This window comes from Terrapene carolina, unplaced genomic scaffold (assembly GCF_002925995.2).
Source record: "Terrapene carolina triunguis isolate 2854851 unplaced genomic scaffold, T_m_triunguis-2.0 Scaffold32578, whole genome shotgun sequence".
NCBI lineage: Eukaryota > Metazoa > Chordata > Testudines > Emydidae > Terrapene > Terrapene triunguis.
In genome coordinates, this window is record NW_020696929.1 from 1 (window position 1) to 14,301 (window position 14,301).

At 43.2% G+C, this 14,301-nt stretch overlaps 1 pseudogene; it reads left to right on the top strand.

Moving 5' to 3' along the window:
- The first annotated feature begins 4,882 nt into the window (after positions 1-4,882).
- LOC113409338 lies at positions 4,883-5,870 on the top strand (annotated as a pseudogene).
- The last annotated feature ends 8,431 nt before the right edge of the window (positions 5,871-14,301 follow it).

Genomic DNA, 14,301 nt, shown 5'->3' on the forward strand with positions numbered 1-14,301 from the left:
GAGGAAAACAAAAAGCAACACTGTGTAATAGAGACCAGATGTCTTATTGACTCTCCATCCAGTATTCCTGTTTCCTTGCCAGTTGCAATGCTACAGTGCTAATAGTCTTTATTCAAGGCAGGCAGGACTGGGACATTTTTTTTTTTAAATGCCATCAATCTGTTCCAGGTCTCCCTAGGATCTTACAAGGAGTCACAAAAAACAATGCACTTCAAGGGCTTTGTTAACATTTCACTGCTTCATGTATGAAATTCTATATTAATTGGGCACTTTCCTTTCTTTTGTGTTAAATCGTTGACTTCTGAGGAATTCCACCGGGTGGAAATTGTGGGTGAAGTAGGAACCACAAGAATTCAGTTCAGGTTGCTTTCTAGATTATATTGCTTCATTGTGTGTAGCTAGCTGATGGGTTTGTTATCCTAATGAGCACAGTGATTTAGAATGGGGGAGCTACGCTGAGGTCTCAAAGCTGCAAACTGAGCTAAATAGCACATTGTAATATGTTTAACCAACTGTTGAGAACCACAGAAAAATATAGAGGAGGATGAAGGCAGACAATGCATGAATTCCCTAGTTGGGATGTTATGGAGCATTTAGAGAGGGAGATATTTCTTTGGCTTTCTCCAAACTGTCCCAATTACAGACAAATCACTGACTAAAGCAGGTGCGAGATGGTTGATCTAGATTGTGTCCAGGAGATACAGAAAGAAGTTAGACAATCCTGGCTTTAAACTTTAGTTCTAAGAACGAAAGAAATGCCCTGCACTGGTTCCAGTGCTAGAACTGCCATGGGGAGGGGACCCAGTAGGCCTGTGTGTTGAATTTGGCTCCCACAGTTCTCTAATCCAAGCTGAACCCTAGGTTGACCAGACAGCAAGTGTTGAAAATCGGGATGGGGGTGGGGGGTAATAGGAGCCTATATAAGAAAAAGACCCCAAAATTGGAACTGTCCCTATAAAATCAGGACATCTGGTCACCCTACTGAACCCACTGAGCGGTTGCAAGTCTCTTGCCATCTTTCTCCTTTTGTTGCTGATTTAGCACCGCTTATAAGCAGCGCCTTTTGTTGCGTTGTTCCTGAGCAAGCATTGCTTCCCAAAGAGAAGGCTTTTGGGCTGTGGGGGGATGATAAAGGATTTGGGGAATTTTTCTGGGCTTTGCAGCTGCTGTATTTCGAGATTTACACAGTGTTGGAAGCCACCATGTGCCTTGATGGGAATCTAGATGGCATGTATAAAGCTGTTCTAGATGACACACTGGATGCAGTAGCCCAAGTCATGGAAGCTTTAAGGGGGTTTTACAGTGTGATCGTTTTCTTGTCTCTAATGATTCTGGAACATGACATAGGTGTTCTGGGCCGTTTGAATAAATTAAAGAGAAAATCTTAAACTTTTCTATTTCTAATAGGGTCCACTGAGCATGCACACCTTTATGACCCTCTAACCAGGGACCATCTTATGGTTTTGGGAAGAAGGTGCTGCTGAAAGGGTGTAGAAATCAGACCATGGAGTTGCTTCCTTATCTGGACCTGTTGCTAGATGGTGTATTTTACTCCCTTCCAGATCTTCGTTTGGCTGATGTGTTGCAAAGCTAGTACAGAATAATACCTCTTACTCTGCTATGCCTAATACTGGCCCTTGTTATTTTATTTGTAGTACAGCGCCCCTCCATTGCGCTAGATACTGTATGTACATGTAGTAAGGGACTATACCTGTTCTGGAGTGCAGAATAGACAAGACAGCTTTTTGGGCATTAGGGGGAGTGAGATGGAGGGGGACTGAAACACAGGGAGATGAAGTGATTTGCTCAGGGTCACACACAGCTGGGAACTGAGCTTAGATCTTCTGAGTCTCAGTCCAATGTCTTAACCTCATGGCCAGGCTTCCTTCCTAGCTTTCATATACTTAAGTTTAAAATAAGCTTGTGGGAAAGCAGTTGTTTAATTGGATCCCTATAGTATTTTTCCTCTGCAACCTAACAAGAAACTTGTCAAAAGCATTTCTCTGCATCAAAAAAACCCCCAACCAAACAAAAAAACCCAGAGAGTCTGGGACTATAAAAGCCCTCTGTGATTGTATGTTAGATTGTTATATTAGTCAGGGATGACTGGTTAGCATGGTATAAAAGGTACTTTTGCACTCGGCATGTGGGGTTGGGCTTTAACAAATGCCACAACTGATTTTTTTTATTAGTCAGTGTTTGTCATCCCAGTTGGCTTGATGTTAACATTTTAAGGATTCCAGCTTGCAGAGATCCCTTGGAATGGCTTCCCCCTGTTGTAGGCAAACTACAATACCTGCTTTTGTGCTACAGTCATAGTCCTTTGTTGAAATATAGAGGAAGAGCTCTCCCTTGTCCATGTATTGGTAGGGTTGAGTTTTCATGGGGCAAAGCAGAGCTAATTAAGGAGAGAAAATTAACTTTCTTGAGTTTTCCGGATGGTTAGGATCTAATTACCACAAACATTCAAAGCATGTGGGGTAGGCACCAAAGGAAATGGCGCACACACAGGAAAAGTAACTTACAAATGCTGTGTATGTTACTTCTGTTCAGAAGGGGTGAAAGATGCAGTTACATTGCTTCAAATGGCTAGAAAGATTGATAGGACCTTGCTGAGATTCGGTCAAACTTCATTTACCCAGAAGTTAGAACTAAAGCAGTTCTTCTGTTAAAAGAAGAAGAGAAAATCTTCATTTTACAGAAATAGATAAGTTAATGGCTAAGCATCCCTATGTTACTTGTATTCAATTCCAGTATTTGAAAAGAAACTCTGGGATATTTTTGCCGATGAATTCATCCCTCCTCTCTCATCATGGCAAGCCAAGGACAATAAGAGAGGAATGTAATTATTAGAACTTTACCTAAGTGAGAGAGAGGATGGTCCAGTGGTTAGGGTACTAGCCTAGGACTTGGAGACCTGCATTCAAGTCCCTGCTCTGCCCCAGACTTCCTCTGTGCCTTGGAGGAGTCACTTAGCTTCTCTGTACCTCAGTTCCTTATCTGTAAAATGAGAAGACTAGTTCTTTCCTACCTCGCGGGTGTTGAGGATAAATGCAGATTGTGGGACTGAACTCAGATACAAGGGGACCTAATAAGTACCTTAGATAGAAAATCTTCCCAACAGCAGTGGGATGTGAGTAGATATTCCCATTACACAGATGGGGGAAATGGAGGTACAGAAAGTTGAAAGGATTCTCCCGATGCTAATGGTGCAGCACTGGATCTATCTTTAATTCCTTAGACGGGGGAAAATCCAGACCGCTATACCCTTTTGAACAGACCCCAAAATCTTTTTATTTACTTACTATTATCATTATAGTTTTTTGTTTTTGTTTTCATTATTTTCTCTGGAGTTTGGACCTTGACTATATCTTGACCAAGAAATTTGGGCCTTGACAAAAAATAGACTACCTCTGCCTTAAATGTTAAGCTTTGGTTGGACAGTTACAGTAAACAATCTGCCTTACGAAAACTAACTTAAGGCTCTCTCGTTAATTTGTTTCAGGATTATCTTCTGAATCTACAAAGAGCAATGGCTTTTTTCTTAAAGGTGGGTGGGGAAGAAGAAGAATAGATCTTCTGGCAGCATGTGGATGTAACCATGTGATGAGTTGCCCTCAAGTGGTTTATGTCATGGATTAGCAGATAAACATGGTATTCAAAAATAAATAAACCAAGTAATTAAATTAGCAGGAAAGTCTCTTGTCCTAGGCCCTGTGCCCTGCCAGTAAGGATTTTGTAGGCTGTAAGTATGGAGTCCGGGGTCAGATTGGGAATGGAGAGGCTGAAAACTGTTCAGTGAACTCTTTCCACAGCAAATAAGTCTACTGGGTTTGGATGTGACTGTGAAGGGGCAGGAAATAGGTATCCTACCAAAATACTTATGCATTTGAAAAAGGTGGTGTTACTATATGGTGATTGATTGCTATCTTCTTGTACAGTATAAGCAAGGAAAGGAAAGTGGTCAGAACTGCAATAACAAACATTTATTGAAGGGAATGTCTGTTTAAAAAAAAGATATTTCCGCTTGGCACTGGGTTTCCTTATTTCTGGTTGACTGTAGTAGGATACATTGTTGCAGTTATGATTGAGATGACAAAAGTAGGAAGTGTTTCTAACTCTTGGTTTTAGCTTTATTTAAAAAAAAAAGTAATATTGAATTGTAGGGGGCAAGGCATAGCCCAGGCATCTGAATATGGGGCTTGGAGCAGGAATTCTTGTTCTAATTGTAGTTCTTGCAAATCACTTAGTCTCAATTTCTCAGTGTAATACAGGGATAACACTTACTTACCTCCCAGGAGTGTCAGGCGACTTAACGTTCAAAGTGCTAGGTAAGCGCTAAGTATTAATCTGTCACAAGGGGAAATTAACATGATAAAAGCTGAGCGGGGAGGGATTTATTACATTCTAGTTATGAACAAAGCGCATTGGATACACCCAGCTGGGCGTATAAAGCCATAATCCCATTAATGGCTACATAACCTTGCAAAATTCCTTTAGTGTGAGGTATAAAGAGTTTCCTGGTTATTTTCTTTTTCTTTTTGCAAATCAAGGCTGGGCAGAAAGGGCCTTGAGAAGTAGTCTAAAGGCCAAACGTGATCTACTTCAAGATAAGCCTCATTGCTGTAAATTGTACATATACTAGAGGTTTTCCCTATTGTAGTTGCACCAATGGGCATGCCATCCCTATGCAGACAAGACCCTAGTCAAAAAATGTTCACACCAGATTGTCTCAACTCTAAATATCAACTGAGGTACATCCCAAAAAGAGTGCACCACATGCACCTAGCAGGCTCGGCAACAGGTTAATGGGCGGATGCTCTCTCTCCCCTTCCCAGAATGGTACCATTGACTACCTTTCACATTGCTTTCATTTCAGCTTTGAAGCGTGCAGACCTGCCACTGCTATGGGTGACACTATTGTAGACGCAGCCCCTGGGACAGCGGTGGATCAGTCATCCGGCCCAGTGCTGCAAGGAAATGGAGGGACTCCTCTCAGCGTCATCAGAGAAGGCGTTGGGGAGTTGGCGGTTATCGACCCTGAGGTGGCGAAGAAAGCCTGTGAAGAGGTCCTGGAGAAGGTCAAGCTGATGCATGGGGTCTCCTCGGACAGTGTGGCTAAATCAGATGATGGCAACGAAATGGAGAGCGCTCCACGGACCAACCTGGAACTAGTCAATGGAGACGTCGGAGATGGCTGTGAAATCAAATGCTTGGACGACCCACCTGGCACGCCTTCCAGGATCCGGGAGGAGGACGAGACCATGGCCAACACAGTGAAAAGCGCCCGGAGGCGGCAGAAGAACAACTCGGCTAAGCAGTCCTGGCTGCTCCGGCTCTTTGAATCCAAACTCTTTGATATCTCCATGGCCATTTCATACTTGTACAATTCAAAAGAGCCGGGGGTACAAGCTTATATTGGAAATAGGTTGTTTTGCTTTAGGAATGAGGAGGTGGACTTCTACCTGCCACAGCTTCTAAACATGTACATCCATATGGATGAAGATGTTGGCGATGCTATCAAACCCTACATTGTACACCGCTGTCGGCAAAGCATCAACTTTTCCCTCCAGTGTGCCCTGCTCCTGGGTGCCTACTCCTCGGACATGCACATCTCAACTCAGCGACACTCCCGTGGGACCAAGCTGCGGAAGCTCATCCTTTCTGATGAGTTGAAGCCAGCTCACAAAAAGAGGGAGCTGCCGTCTCTGAGCCCGGCGCCCGACATGGGGTTGTCACCTTCCAAAAGGACTCACCAGAGGTCCAAGTCAGACGCCACAGCTAGCATCAGCCTGAGCAGCAATTTGAAACGGACCGCCAGCAATCCCAAAGTCGAGAGCGAGGATGAGGTAATGTTGGAGTCTCTTTAAAATGCACCCTCTCTGTGAAGGGTGTGTCCACAACAGTATATGTGCATTTGAGCCTCATCTCATAACTCTTTCTCTGCTAGAGATTTTTGTATTAACCAGTGCAAATGGTATACATTTCATTTACTTTTTTTTCCCCAAGCAAAGTGGCATTATGTGCTGTAGCCATGGCTGGAAAACGTAGAGCCCATTCGTGCAGGAAATCTCTTCTGTAATAAAAGAAAATACTTTGCCCTTCTCTAATGCCTTTTCTGTGAGGGTCCTACAGGTGCCTTTACAAAGATAAGTAAGTATCGTTCCCCTGCTTTACTGATGGGGAAGCTAGGAAAGGAAGGATGACCTTATGGTTAAGGTAGTAGGCTGGGATTCAGGAGCTCTGGGTTCAGTTTCCAAGCCACAGATTTCCTGTATGACCTTGGGCAAGTCATTTCATCTTCATCTTCATTTTGTTGTCTGTACAAAGGGAGACAACTGTTTCCTACCTTACAAGGGTTCTTGGAAAGATAAACTTCTTATTGTTTGAGATGTTCCAATTCAACAAGAACGGGCCCATATAAGTAGGTAGTTAAGTACATAGTGATTTAGTGCTAGAGTTAAGAATAGAACCCAGGTTCCTATTCCCTAGCTCTGAGCCCTAGCTGGCTCCTATTACAGGGAAGTCCCCTGTAAATTTAGCAGATATATACCGGAATGCTTTGTGCTTGTTAGTTATAGCTACTGTAGCTGGCCTCATGACCATTGTTCATATGAATGAGTCTCCCAGTGATCAATCTTTTCTCTGATAAATTGGTTAATAAATATGATCAGCACATCTGTAAAATACAGCTGGAGACTCATCTTGGGTTGCTCATTCCCTGAAGTTTTTGTTTTGAATTGGTGCATTAAGGCTTGCTGTTGGTGACCCTGAGCGCTCATCTTGGGAGGAACATTGGTATGAAATTGCAGCCTTGATGCAAAGCACAGAATGAATATGTCAAGCCTCTGCTGAACTTTCATTCCCTGTCTCTGTCATTTGCATCAAGGAAGGAGTTGCAGAGAGATTCAGAACAGGGGGGTTGTTAATATCCAAGATCGGTGGGAATGCACCTGTAGCTGAATGCATCAGGCAGGGGAAGGGAAGGCCCCCAATTTCAGCACAGAGTGGCTGCCCTTCATAGTCACCTCTGAGGAGGATTCCATCGAGGTATTCAAAAATAATCCTGTGCAAAACAAAACTGCCTGTGTGCAGATAAGCCCAGACAACTCCTCCAGGTCTAGTCCCATTCACTGTCCAAAATGAATGTCTGATGCAAATGCCTTTGCTTTTGAGAAGAGAGCCATGGCATTTTTATATTGGCTGACTCTCTTGTTCCACAAATTGCCTATTGTAATCGGTCCTCCTTTTCCTCCCAGCCATAAAGCCGAGGAAACCCAAACTGTGTTATGCTGGAAGAGTTAGGCTGTGTGCGAGGCTATGCCAATTTGCAGTGTCTTGTGTTAATGCAGTTTAATGCTAAACAGTATTGAATAAGGACTAAATCAAACTTGCATGCACATGTACATTTCCATGTCATACTTCTTCCAGACCTGAATGGCTCTCACGGGCCTTGTGACTGGCTGGGTGACACTGGTTATTTTTAAATGTAGAGAAGTTATGCATGTAGACATGGATTTCATATAGCCTTTGCAACCATATTGTTGCCTCTCTGAGTGCTTTATCTGTTTGCCAGCTACTGTGTTTATTTCTGATGCTTTATTTTGAGCTACATTTCTTACAAAAGGAATCTAGACTCCCCGACATCCATTTCACAGGTCTGGCAGATAGTCTTTCATAACAAAAGGATAAAGCTGTATCCTTGGTTTTTGAGGGAGGGAAAGGAGAGGAAAAATCTGGTAATCTGAGCTTTATTACATTGCTTTCAAATGACCTTGATGTTTTCTCCCCATGTTCTTTTGGAAACCAAGGTAATGAGGAGTGCAAGTCTTCTGGGCGAGAGACCAGGGAGTTGAGGTGTAGAGTGCAGATCTGTGAGGTGTGCTCAACAAATTGGAGAGAAGCAATGCATCACTTCTTCTGTCTTAACTCAAGCAGTTGAAATACTCTCTTGGGGTAGTGAATCATCTAACCAGAAGGGATGATTAAACAGCTGGCAGAGAATTAGGCTTGTTACACCTATACATTACTCCACAGGTTCAAATCACAGCAGGGCTGACTCAGCCCTTGGTCTTTCCAAGACAGATAAAATTTAATTCCATGCTTTCTCTGAATGTAAGTCTGTTTTTCAAAGTCTCCTCTGAATAATAGACAACCAAGTTCCTCTCTGCTCTGTCTAGACACTAAAGATCTTGTGATTGTTTCTGTAACAGCAGGGAGTTTAGCTGACATCCTTGGCTAATGATCCCCATCCCCTCTGTTATGCAGTCTGTTTTGTGAATGCCAGAGGGGGCCATGTAATTCTTGTATGTATAGAACTTGTGAAAGTTTTTTTGTGAGCCTTCAAGAAAGAGGCTCTACAGAAACATGAAGTATTAATTATGTCAGCTGAACACAGCCTGGCCGATTAGTGGTTAAAAATGTCCTGTTTTCCCAACCCTGCGAATTCGCATGTCATGAGCCAAGGGGAAGGCACTATGTGGGCAGGGTAAGTGAATGTTTCATGTCCCTGACAGTTCACTGTTTGGTCGAAAACAGCTGGCTGACAGAAAGCAGGACACGTGGAGGTCTCCTTAGCTCATACTGGCTGCAGCTGCTCACATAATGGAAACTGAAGCTTTCATCTATAATTTATGTAAAGCTGCACTGAGAAGAGTTTCTCTTGGCAACATTTAAAACCTATTTCAGTCCAGAGGCCACGCAAGCCTTTTAAATGGTGTATGGCAATGGAGGAGGCCTCCGCTAGCCAGGCTCTTTAAAAACTTTCCCAGCTTTAGAACGTTCAAGAGGCTGGTTAAGATCCTCCGTTTTCTGTTTAAATTCCTAGAAACATTGTTGTTTTGTGTTTAAAACAGCTAAACTCCTATGAAAACAAACTCTCCTGCAGACTGTCAGATGGTTTTAAGAGGCAGCTATTTAATGTTAAGTAATTCTCAGTCACTCCATCTTTGCACTTGGAACAGTGTCAGCGTATGGGGCTAAGGTGTCTCTAAGCCACCCCCCCCCCCCCCCCGTATTCTGGGGCTGTGCAGAGCCCTGCCCCATGGGTGCAAGTATGCTCTAACTTATGCAGCGTTTTCCATGGCTCCTGGGAAGCTGAGACTAGCTGTAGTGCAATGCACTCCAACTAGCTCCTCAACGTACACTAGGTGCAGGGTCCTTCTAGAGCCCTGTGCAGGGGGATTTTGGGGGGGGGGGGAGCGGCAGTTGTTTCCAGCCTCTTTGTGCCACTAGAATAGCATAGGGCATTAGCATAAATGAGTATTGGGCCCAGAGGCTCTAACTGCCCCAGTGAATTGCTGCTATTCTTAAGATTCTGTTAGGAGAATGTGACCAGTACTGAGTGCCTGCAAGCACTGACCAGGTGGATGAGCAGCAGAGGCAGCAAAGTCTCCACCAATAACATGTCACTCTCCACTTCAGCCCTTGCTGACCTCATTTCACTTGGTCATGAACCATAAGAAATATACTTTAATCACGCCCCATGAGAAAGTTTCTCTGCCTTTTTTCTGACTCCTCAACATTCTTTTTAGAGGTTGCAGAACATGATTATGAAATGAAAACTTGTTTTGGGATTAAGATTAAGAAGGATCATGACTGAGCTTTCCTTCAACTCTGATCTTATTGACGATGCCCTCATCCAAACATCTGGTCCTACACTGGCATCATCCTGTTGGGGACATTCATTAAATATTCAGATTTGCCTCATTTTTAAACCTGTAAATACCTCAGATGTGACCAGGCCAGGGATAAAGTATTCAACTTTCACCAATTGGCCTATACTATTATCAAAATTTACACCTGGCTTTACAAACTTAAATGCAAGCATGTCATATATATCAAATTCAGGACAGCAGTTCAGGAGAGAACAGCTGTGGGGGATGGAACGGAGCACCAGATTTTTGAGAAAAGTAAATCATTCCATTAGCTCTAATCTGGTCTAGGAGAATATTTAAACTAAAAACAATGGGAACTGACGAACTTCAGCACTAGCAAAAAGCCTGTAGGAAGAACTGAAACAGTGGGATAATTAATGATCTTGTGGTTTGAATAAGGATGAATCTATAATTCAAAGATTATTATTGTCCCGCCATCCTTGTTTATGGACCCTTAAATGAGACGCACGTTCATACTGCTTCTGGTTTACTCAAGCCTCTGTCGGTACCTTCAGTTCTGGATTAAGCTAGTCCAGTTTAAAGCAGGCGTTAATACTTTTTTATTTTAAATGCATTCCTTTTAGAATGTAATCAGGCGGGATGTTAGTACAATCCGATCAGTTGCCAAGCAATCTGGTACCAGCATGCTTCACAGGTCTGGCTAGTGCGGGTTGAATGAGAGACTGGGGTAGAGAGCACTTCTGGAGCTCAGAGGCATGGTGCTACAACCCAGTTGGTAATAAATCACCATTTCCGCCTATCTTTGGGATACGAAAACACTTCCTGTTCCTCATCTTAAATGCAAGTCTCTGCCCCCTAATGGCTTCCTTACAGATGAATGCCATAGTATCTTGTGAGCATGTCAAATAGGGCTAGGGGGCCATGATGGAAAGCAGATGGGTTCATTTGCTCCCTGGAATATAAACCACATATCCTGTTAATTGTCAGTCATCAAGAAATCCTGTAACTAGATCTTTATTCCCTCTGTCTTCCCCTGCACTCCATCCCCCCGCCCCCCCCAAAAAGATTTCAGAAGGTTTGGTTCTTGAAAATATTTGATTTTTATTAAAATATTCTTTCCGCTAACATTGAACAATCATGCAAACGGTTTTGAGGTGCCTTCTAAACTAGAAGGTTGGGAATTTTCCAGCACTGTGACTTCCTCATGCCGCTTTGCTGTTTAACCAGAACTGTCTCTTTCTTGTGGGAAAGACCTGCTTTCAAGTGTTCATTTAAATATACGTGCTTGTTTCACTTTGGGCCAGTTTGAGCTCTGGTGTAGTACATGCAGCTCCTGTTGCAGTCAGTGAAATTATGCCAGGGATGAATTTGGCCTTTCGTGTGCTGCTACCTGAGACTGTAGGATTTTATTACTGCATACAGCTCTTTCAGTTAAGATCTTCTTGTTCCAGTTGTCACGTCATGCTGCATAACCTCAGTAATAACCATACATGAGATGCATTATTTCAAGTGCTCTTGCTTGTGTTTCTTTTTAATTCTTGCCAGGTGGTGCAGGCAAAACTGAACCTCTTGACAAGTTTTAATGGTATATGTTTTATCCTGTATTTGTTTTCCTTCAACGAGTGTGTGGGCTTTTGTAGCAAAAAGCTGCAAGGCTGAATTGTCACTTTGAATCCTTCTGGCTCAGGGAACAGACTGAGTTGCTGTCGTCTTCTCCGTTCCTGGAATCTTTTCCTCGGCTTTCCCTATCAAGGTATTTCTGATGCTTTCACCACCACGGGGACTCTAGGTTAGGGTGACCAGATGACAAGAACAAAATATCGGGACACGGGGGGGGGGGGGGCGCCGCTGAAGTGCAAAAAATAAAAAAAAAGCCGGGGTGCAAAATATCGGGACAAATGGCATCCCGACCATACATCGCTCGGGACACGGGACAAACAACTAAATATCAGGACAGTTCCGATTTTATCGGGATGTCTGGTCACCCTACTCTAGTTTGCCTGCTCACCAGCTCAAATGAGCATCCAGTACTGTCTGTATTTGGACACTGGTTACGGTTACTTAATGTTCCACCTGAAGAACTTGAGACCTGGACACATAACTTGCTGTAACTTGATTCAGAAGCAGAAATAGAAGACAGTGGAATACTGTCTAGTGCTCCATTCATAGAAAATAGTCTGAAATGCCATTGTTGGGCACATGCAACCTACAAAATGTCTGAGAACATCCTGTAACATGGCAGGATTTCTACAATCTTCCCAGCGAAGAAGCCATACAATACAGATGCCCTACAATTTCAGAGATGTTGCTATTATCTATCTCTTCACAATGTAGGTCTCTGTTGGAGTTTTCCACTGAGTACTGGCTACAAAAATTCTGCTTGAACAGCGTTCATGCACCAGAGATGGATTCTCTGCTCCTTTTGCTTGAGGGGACTCTTCTTTCCCCACTCCTCTCCTTTGTCATGGTCATCACTGTCCTTCCTGTCACTTGAGTTTGCAGCCGTGATGTCTCTTTTTCTTCCTTTACGTCGTGTCCAGTATTCCTCCCTTCCCCTTTATCCCTGCTGGAAATCGGAGGTGCCAAGGTGGGGCCAGGAAGCAATGTGATGTGCCCTCCACAAACTGGGAACCTACTAACCAGTTCTCGGTGCCAAATGATGATTTATTGATGGGCAAATTGTCCACGGTCTACAGCACCTATAAATCAGCCTTGTAAAATTCTACTTGCTGAGGATGAGTATATTGTCGTCATAAAGAGTTGGCAAGTAAATTTTGTGCCTGGGCTGGAAAATGATCCTGGGAGTTTTGTTAGCACCGGAGCACACTGTTGATAGTGGAAAGAAATATGTTTCTTTTGCATCACCGTATTTGCTGACAAGATAATTTCAGTCTATATCGAACACCATTTGGAAACCATGCTTGCTTATTCAGCCATGGCAATGGCTCTCAGACACTCCAAGTCACAATTTAGGTCTAATTTTTTTAAGGACCCCTCCCCGCCTTTTTCTCAGTTGAAACATAAGGGATAAGTGTCCTGCAGTCTTTTCTGGCTCTGCAACCTTTGTACAGGGAGATCTGCTTGCTCCATTTCTGCCAGAAGAGTTGCTGTGGTGACAACTCTTGGAATGATGTCACCATGGTGGGGCAGAGTCAAGAGAGGCTATTGCTTGCTGACTCAGTGAATGTGTCAAATTAACTGGGGGAGTAAGATCTCGTCACCAAGCAGAGTTTCCCCTGAGTAGCAACAAGGTGGATTTGGGCAATTCTGTTGGTAAAACTAGTCTGCACAAAGAGTTCTGGCCAGAGCTGACTGGAGTGAAAGCTTTGTTTCTTAGGAATTTCTAGCCTTTTGTACAAGGGTTTAGTGTTGTGTTGCAAACAGCTATTACTGTTTGCAAGTGGAAACGAGCACGTCTCATGTCAGCTGGTTAAATTTCAATAATATTGACCCCAGTTAAGGCGTTCTATTTTTTTGGGAGGTGGGAAGTTATTATAATAATAATAATAATAATAATAATTAATAATAATAATATATGGAGATATCCTATCTCCTAGAACTGGAAGGGACCTTGAAAGGTCATCGAGTCCAGCTCCCTGCCTTCACTAGCAGGACCAAGTACTGATTTTGCCCCAGATCCCTAAGTGGCCCCCTCAAGGATTGAACTCACAACCCTGAGTTTAGCAGGCTAATGCTCAAACCACTGAGCTATCCCTCCCCCCTGAGTGAAGGAAGTCGTCTCATCTGCTGATGAGTTTCATTTCTTGGCTTTGTTTAAATAAAGAAAACAAGTTTTGTTTTGTTTTCTCAAATCTCTGCCATAAGTCTAATAGGATTTACTGTAAAGATGCAGACCATTCTCCTGAGTGTCCTTAGAAATGGCGTTTGTTGCAAAAGTAAAAAATGCTTCCCTTACAATATGTAAACATGTCTGCATCAGTTTCCTCGTGAACTTCCGTGTAGCTAGAGCTGGCGAATACTTTGTGAATAGTATCAGTGGTAGTGCTACATTAACCAGTTCCATAGCTGATGTCCTGCACGTCCAGCGTGCTACTCTACAATATTTTGGTATAGGAGGCAATGGGTAGGGCTCAACTTTTGGTGATCTGCACTCTGTGCTCGAAGAGAGGGGGCTGACAATGCTGTGCAGACAGTCCTCGTTTTCAGCACCTCCTAATATTTCTACTTATCATTTATATTTCATCTTTGTACTTCGAAAACACCGTACATACGTTAAGCCATACAGCTCCCCTCTGAGGTAGGTAAGTAAATGGACTCCATCTCTCAACAACTGTGCCAGTTCTCTTGATTTTGCCAGTCCAGGGTCCCAACAGCATCCACTGGGATTGAAGTTCTGATCTTCCACGTTAGCTCTTCTGTTGTCCCACAATCCTGACCCTCTGCAATCCTCTTCCATTCCAGTCTTCTCTCTAAACTCCCAGCCCTTCCAGTGCACCTCACTCCTGATTTCCGCTAAGCTCTTTGAGAGATGGACATTCTTTTTGTTCTGAGTTTGTACAGCGGCTAGTACAATTGAATCCTGGGCCCCATTGCAATACAAGTAATAAATAATCTATATATATCACACCACTGAATTGTGATACTTCAAACTGAGCAGTGATTTTTTTTTTTTTGAGGGGAGAGATGTGGACATAAATCACTAAGAACATAGTTACTTCTTTCA